This window comes from Dromiciops gliroides, chromosome 2 (assembly GCF_019393635.1).
Source record: "Dromiciops gliroides isolate mDroGli1 chromosome 2, mDroGli1.pri, whole genome shotgun sequence".
NCBI lineage: Eukaryota > Metazoa > Chordata > Mammalia > Microbiotheria > Microbiotheriidae > Dromiciops > Dromiciops gliroides.
The window spans coordinates 79,863,872-79,871,109 of NC_057862.1; the positions used below are offsets into that span (position 1 = coordinate 79,863,872).

General features: G+C 38.0%; 1 protein-coding gene across 1 annotated transcript in view; it reads right to left on the minus strand.

The window, feature by feature from the left end:
• The window catches only part of PLCE1 (phospholipase C epsilon 1), a 336,517-nt gene that overhangs the window by 329,251 nt on the left and 28 nt on the right, over window positions 1-7,238 (minus strand). Inside the window, exon 1 of the mRNA XM_043983896.1 lies at window positions 7,148-7,238. This exon is cut by the window's right edge and continues 28 nt beyond it. The gene's annotated coding sequence lies outside the window, so the exon portion shown is untranslated. The remainder of the gene's footprint in view (window positions 1-7,147) is intronic.

The window sequence follows — 7,238 nt, forward strand, 5'->3', positions numbered from 1 at the left end:
CACAGAAACAAAAGATAATTTCATCAAAGATAACAACGGCGGTGAAACAAAATAACCAATGAAATGGCCATCTACATTCCAGAAGATCCTCGATGAAATATACCATCTATTTCCTGCCAGCTCCTAACCAAAAGAAAAAATATTACATTCCAAAACTAAATACAAATGATTTTGTAACTATCCCACTATTCTATATGATTTGCATTACTTCTTCCTTCCTTTATACTAACAACTTATAATTAACTGTCCATAGTATGTAGGAGAAAGGGCAATGGTATATAGTTAGGACATATGGATTCTAATTATGGCTTTTCACAGTTGTGTGAGTGAGGGCAAGTCCTTTCTCTTCTGTAAGGCTCATTTTCCTTTGTTGAAAATTTGAGTATTAGACTGAATGGTCTCTGACATCTTTCCTGCTCTGAAATTCTATGAAACAGCATAAATTCATGAGTAAATAGACTACATAAAAATAGGCATTATAAAAAAGGTATTTTGTATTACATATATATTTTTTAATAGCCTACAGTCTCTCTTTAAAACTGAGTATGTTAGACTTAATTTGGTCTAGCCCATTCTATAAAAATATACTATATTTATATACTAATAATTCTATAGCTAGAAATGTGAGCCATCTCTTTTTATCCCTGTAACTCATCTGATCAGAGCCTATTGTCTTCTGAACAACACACACATCACCTGTTGTTGGCCAGTCCACAACTTTATTATAGTCAAGCACTATCTACTTTCAAAATATTATTTTCAGTCAGTGTGCTATAGACATATACTTAATATGCTAATATAAAACATGCTAATATATTTATACCATAATAAATTACTTTAATTAATATGATACTATAAAAGTTAGGCAAGGTAAATATATTTTATATCATCATATTAAATTATAGTTACCTTACTAATATTATATCATATTGTATTGTATTATGATAGTGTTATACTGGTTAAATGTTTTTACTTTGTTATTTTTAAATTATTTTCTGAGGCATTTGCATGAAGCTCTTTATTTTTTTTTCTGGACAGAAATAACTATTATTATTTCTTTTACAGTTCCTTCCTTCATTTCCTGCCAATGGCTTCACTGCTACCTATCACTATAAATTTTCTGTCACATCCTTAACAAAAAGAATAGAAGCATAATAAACCAGGATTACTCAGGAACAAATCAGCTCCCAGTAGTAGCTAAAATTTCACTACATCTTACACAATCTTTAGGAGCAAGTCAAAATCAAAATTCATACCATATTTGAAAAAGAAATCATTCATTTCATACATGAATATTAAATCTTATAAATCTCAAAAGTTTACTAAGCACCAATTATTTTAATTTAGCTGCAGCTATCATCTAGGAAAAAAACATAGAAGTTCATGTATAAAGCTCCCTGGCACATTTCATGTAAATTTATATTTACTTTGTATGTATTTTGTATTTACTTATCTGTGTACATTTATTTTCCCTCAAAAGAATGTAAGTTTCTTGAAGTCAGGTCCTTTTTGTCTTCATAGTACCAATTCCCTAACAAACAGTAAGAGTTTAATAAGTGCTTGCTGAATTGGATTTAATTTTATGACAGGCTCTTTGGTGAGAGATAGGGATATAAAAATTTACAAAGACCCAATTCCTGCTATTAACAGATGTCTGAAGTTCTTTGAGATGGTTAGAAGAAATTATAATCATTAATTGAACTACCATCACTAGATTTAAAATAATGATATGGTTTCAATACTTGCTTTGAAAATTACCTATTGCAGCAGAAATAGTGGCTCGGAACAACTCCAACAACATAGTCTATATTGTTGCAAGTCTTGATATCTTGCCATACTGAAGCATGTTTTGCTTTATTCAATCCCTAATGCTCATAATATATGGTAGGATATGGATTTTCACACTGTTTTTTTCCACTCCCTTGATATTATGTACTTTGAATTTAGGATGAACTAATCAAAAAAGAAGTGCTCTCTACCTCCGTCATTTCCTTAATTCTGAACACTTGTGGTTTCTCTATATTAGCTGCACATAATACAAAGCTTTACAATCTGAAAGCATAAAATTAACCTCCGTTTCAATTTAAAACTAGATAATCCCACATGCTACTGGGCACAAATGAACTATTCAACTTTAAAGTTACATCATATGAGAAATTATTCATCTTCAATGGATGTTAAGTAAGCATGGAATCAAATTACTACTAAACAGTATAACGTGACTGTTATTTTCCACTAATTTATTGGGCACTTGCTTTATGCCAAGTACTGTGCTAATGAGAATTTTACACAAGTTACAGGAGTAAATCTTATTCTAATAATTAAAATTCATGACAGTTGAGAAATATCACCTATTTCATTCACAAAGCACTTAACAAATGTTTGCCACATCGCTAAAATAACTTTCATCTAGGAAAAAAATTAAAACCAATGTTCATGTATAAAGCTAATAAAAGGCCGTCCACTACCATCTTCCCAGTTTATAATGTGAAATTGTTTTTATTTATTTGCATGAATTTGGTCTAGTCAACTGTCCACAATTGGTACAGGTCAAGTTTAAGCCACAGTACAGAAAAGACATCAAGATACTTAAATCTCAGAACTTTACACCAAAATTATCCTAAAATCATCTTCTTGAGAAAGACCACAGTAACAAAACTACAACATCAACATCCAAAAGCAAAACTCCAGCAGAACTTCGCATTGTGGATCCCCAATTTGTTCTAGCTTTGGAACCCGAAAGAAGCAGCCAAGAAGGCAAGAGCAAAGACACTGAGTAAGTAGATAGCAAAGAGTCGATCAAAGCCACTAAAACAACAGAGGTGAAAAAGTGGAGCCAAAGTGGAATTAGGGCCAGGAGCATGTGGTGAGAGAATGAGGCTGCTGCAGCAACAAGGGTGGAAACTGCAAGAGAAGCCAGGGCAGACATTCCTTATACACCCAGTTCAGTCTCAGTTTGAAGAACTCAGATATGTTCCACTATATAGAGGTAACAGAAGCTTGCCAGGCTTCTCACACCTTGTTTCTGAAAATGATTTTGAACCTAATACATAATTCAATGTTCTTTTTGGTAGCTGTAAATTCTATTCGAGACATAACAAAAACACTCTTTCTTCACTTCTCCTCTACCTTCCCCAAACCTAAAATGGTAGACAGAAGGGGCATGATCAGAACTGGTGAAAGGAAAGCATTTCAGTTTCCCCTTGCTCCATCTCGGGTCCTGATACTTCGATATTTCAATGATCTGTCATTTTATTCATGTGGGTCCTCATTCACATTTTCTTGTCCTGTGCAACCCATGTCCGTGTCTTCCAGTAAATCCCATGCAAAGTTCTGGGACTGTCTTTATTTGATGGCACACACAAGCTATCTATCAGTTATCCCTTGCTCTCACAATATGACCAGCCCACCTCCTTTTCCCATCACAAATCTCTCCTTTATACCACTCTCATGCACAACTCTTCAGTGATAACATACCCAACATGTACCTCCTCTCCTTGTAATACCAGTAACTTTACTCTTCAGGGTCAAGCCCTAGTATAATCATTTTAGTTCATGATGGAATGTTAACGTGTATCTGAAAAGGTACTCTGTCGAGTGGATCCCCCAGTACTTTTATGATACATATAAGTAGCCATAGGTTGATTCAGGTTCCAAAGACAAAAGAAATAGCAGAAGCAAGAAATCCTTAGCCTTCATTTTCATGTCCCAAGAAAACCCTTATGATTGCCCCAGGTTGCAGGTTTGGACTACAGTGTACAAGAAAGTCAATTGGGGGCAGCTAAGTGGCGCAGTGAATAAAGCACTGGCCTTGGATTCAGGAGGACCTGAGTTCAAATACAGCCTCAGACATCTGACACTTACTAGCTGTGTGACCCTGGGCAAGTTACTTAACCCCAATTGCCTCACTTTAAAAAAATGTTTTAAAAAAAGATACACTTGAAAGCCATTATCTCTGCAATAACTTTCTACACAGAGAGGCAGTATGGCATAGTGGAGAGAGCTTTGGCTTCTGAGGCAAATCCTGCCTCAGAGACATATCGTGACTCTGGTAGAGTCACTTAACCTCTCAGTATCCCAGAATAATACTATACAGAAAAGAAAAGATACGAATCTTCCTTGGTAGTGGACATTCAGCTCCCTAGGCAGATGAACTCATAAGTCTCATTTTTTAAAAAGCATCTATCTACAGGCAGAACCTGACTTCCCAAAAAGTTCCAAAAGTCTGTAAGTCAGTTGTTTAAAACTAGGAATACATTTTTTCTATATAAATGTTATAAATGATGATGGGTTCCTAGGACAACTCTCATTGTAACTGAATTATATTATTAATAATACTAGCCTTAATTCTAGGTCCTATGAAAAAGTACTGAATTATACACATATGGTACAGGAAGAAGGCATAGACTCTCAAGACTGAAACAGACCTTAAAGATCCCACTGACTCCTTTGATTAAGGAGGAAACAGTAAAAGAGGCTACAATTACTTTCCTAAGGACATATCTCTAATTAAAGACAGAACCAGCACCAAGACACAAAATCTCCTAATAGGAGGATAAAGAACCCTTTCTGAAATAGGTAGTCTGTCTTTGGCACCTTCTTATTCATGTTTTTATACCCCTTCAGTGGGTATAAAATAACATATATATATAGCTTTCATGTTGCCCTAAATTCCCCAATGTGGCATTTCAACAAAGTCAATCCCCCAAAGTTCTTCATTCTCTAAAATTATCCACCTCTTAGTTTCTGTGACTAAAGGTGTTAGGAAACAATCTCACTAAATTCATACCAATGTGTGAATTACTGAAAGCACTGCCCATAACCCAAGATTATTTGCATTAAGAAAAAAGTGAATTATCAAAATCTATACCTTTTCAGGCAGGATAATAATATGAGTAAAAAATTTTAGACAGTATATCTGAAGGTAGGGAAGCCAACATCTAGGCAAGTCAGCTTTGCCCAGGAGTTGTTGGCCCCTGTGGGTCAGCTCCCCTAAGTCATTACTGCTTTTCTATCACAACTGTTCCTAAAACAGCAGCAGCAGCAGCAGCACCAGTGAGAATTCTGGCAGGCATGGAAGATGGTAAGAGATAGGGCAGAAGCCATGACAGGTCTTTAGTACGGCTTGTTTTTTAAGTTGAATGTTTGTAAGTGAAGGACTGCCAGTCTATACATATAACAGTCACTCTGAATATGGCTCCACTTCCCGATACATGGGAAACTGTTTCCTTTACTTCCGTACATTCTTCCAAAGGAACAATCTTTTAAAAATATTATTCTATGATGCCACTGTATATTTTATTTTTTTAATTGCTTTTTAGACTACACATTTCATACTCACTATGCACTAAGGGTATTCAAGTAAATAGAAGAGTCTCACACCAACACCTCTAAGCACAAGGAAAAGTGAAATCCATTATATTTCAGAATCTGGAACAACATCTCAGATTCCATCCAAGGAGTTCCCAGAAGTACTGGAAGGGCTTAATTCTAGTCCAGTCTCACCCTATTACATGTCCCCATGGCACAGATGCCAAGACTGATGAACTGTAGCAAGTCTCCATATTATAAAGGAGAATTCCTCTTTGGGACAGTAAATGGACAAACTTGGCAGTTATACTAGTAAATATGCATTTCTTTGAATAATCCTGATCATATTCTTTCTTTCTCTAAAGTACAGTACACTACAAAATCAAAGCCTCTTTAAACAAAATGAAAATGATAGCAGGATCCTATATGCAGGATAGTATTATTACAGCAGGAGACCCACTAGCTCTGGTGGGCTGTGGCATGACCTTTGTATCGTGTTCCTTTCAGGAGAGGAGTTCTGCAATGGCCTAGGATACTTAGGAACTCTACACAAATGTCTTGACATTAAGGGAAGGTGCCAGGCCTCTTGGGTGCAGGCAGTCCGACCCTTAAAATGACCATTTGGAATATGGCTTTCAGAATTGTCAAAAAACTGGCACTGGCACATCCAGATAAAATAGAAGGGAACAATCAATGTGTTGCTGAAAAGTTATGTTTAAATCAACGTTTCTCTTAACATAATCCTATTTCAAATGCACTCTGGAAGTTCTTTCCCCTACCTCCCCCTCCCCAAACATTCATCATACTAATCTCTTCACCTCCTGCTAAACCAAATCTTTGACAATCATTTTTTGGGGGTGGGGAGAGGAACAAGGTTACTTTTTACACTTTAAATCTAACTCTAGCTAGACTTCACAAGGAGGGTAACTTCCACCTCAGAAATGGAAATGTATGTAAGTATGCATGTATGAGTGTATAAACATATGCTAAAATGTGTGTATGCATGTGTGTGCATATGCATGTGTATATGTGTGCATGTGTATGTATACATGTGTGTAAGAAGAGATGGATGGATGGATGGATGGATGGATGGATGGATGGATGGATGGATGGATGGATGGATGGATGGATGGATGGATGGATGGATGGATGGATGGATGGATGGAAGGACGGATGGATGGATGGATGGATGGATGGATGGATGGATGGATGGATGGATGGATGGATGGATGGATGATGGATGGATGGATGGAAGGATGGAAGGACGGATGGCTGACACTAGAGTACTTCAAAGGTGGGGAAAATTCTTCAGCCAGTCTTCTAGCCCCCTAACATTATATTTCCTGGAACCTGATGTAGGTTCTCCAGGTACTCACCTCCCCTCTCCCTCCCCGCCGCTTTCCTTGAAATACTCAAAGTGTCCATAGTCCTCAAAAAAACGTCGCCTATTTCTTTGCTCCAACTGACCGATCTCACATGGAAAAAGAAATCAAGGAGTGAGGGTTGGCAGCAGTGTCATTCAAAAGGAAAGCACCCACATCCACACCCCCTTTTGGTCCCCTCCGCGATTTCAAGCTCTGTCCGCGGAGGGGCAGGGTGGTCCCGAACTACTCGAATCATCTCCCGTTGAGCGCAAATTTCTCCACTTCACACGTGTTGACCCAGCCCCCTACACACACACACACACACACACACACACACACACACACACACACACACACACGTTTGGCACCTACGGATCTGGTGGAGAACCACAACCCCCAGCTTCTGTCCCTCCCGCGGGATGGTGCCGGGTCACCCTCGCCAGCCCCGGCCAGGGCCCCGCGCGAGAACTAACCGTCTCGTGGGTTCGTTGTCCTACAGCCGGTGGCCAGCGACGCGCCGGGGTGGGGGAGGGAAGCGTGAACGTGATCGCGCGCCGCTGTGTG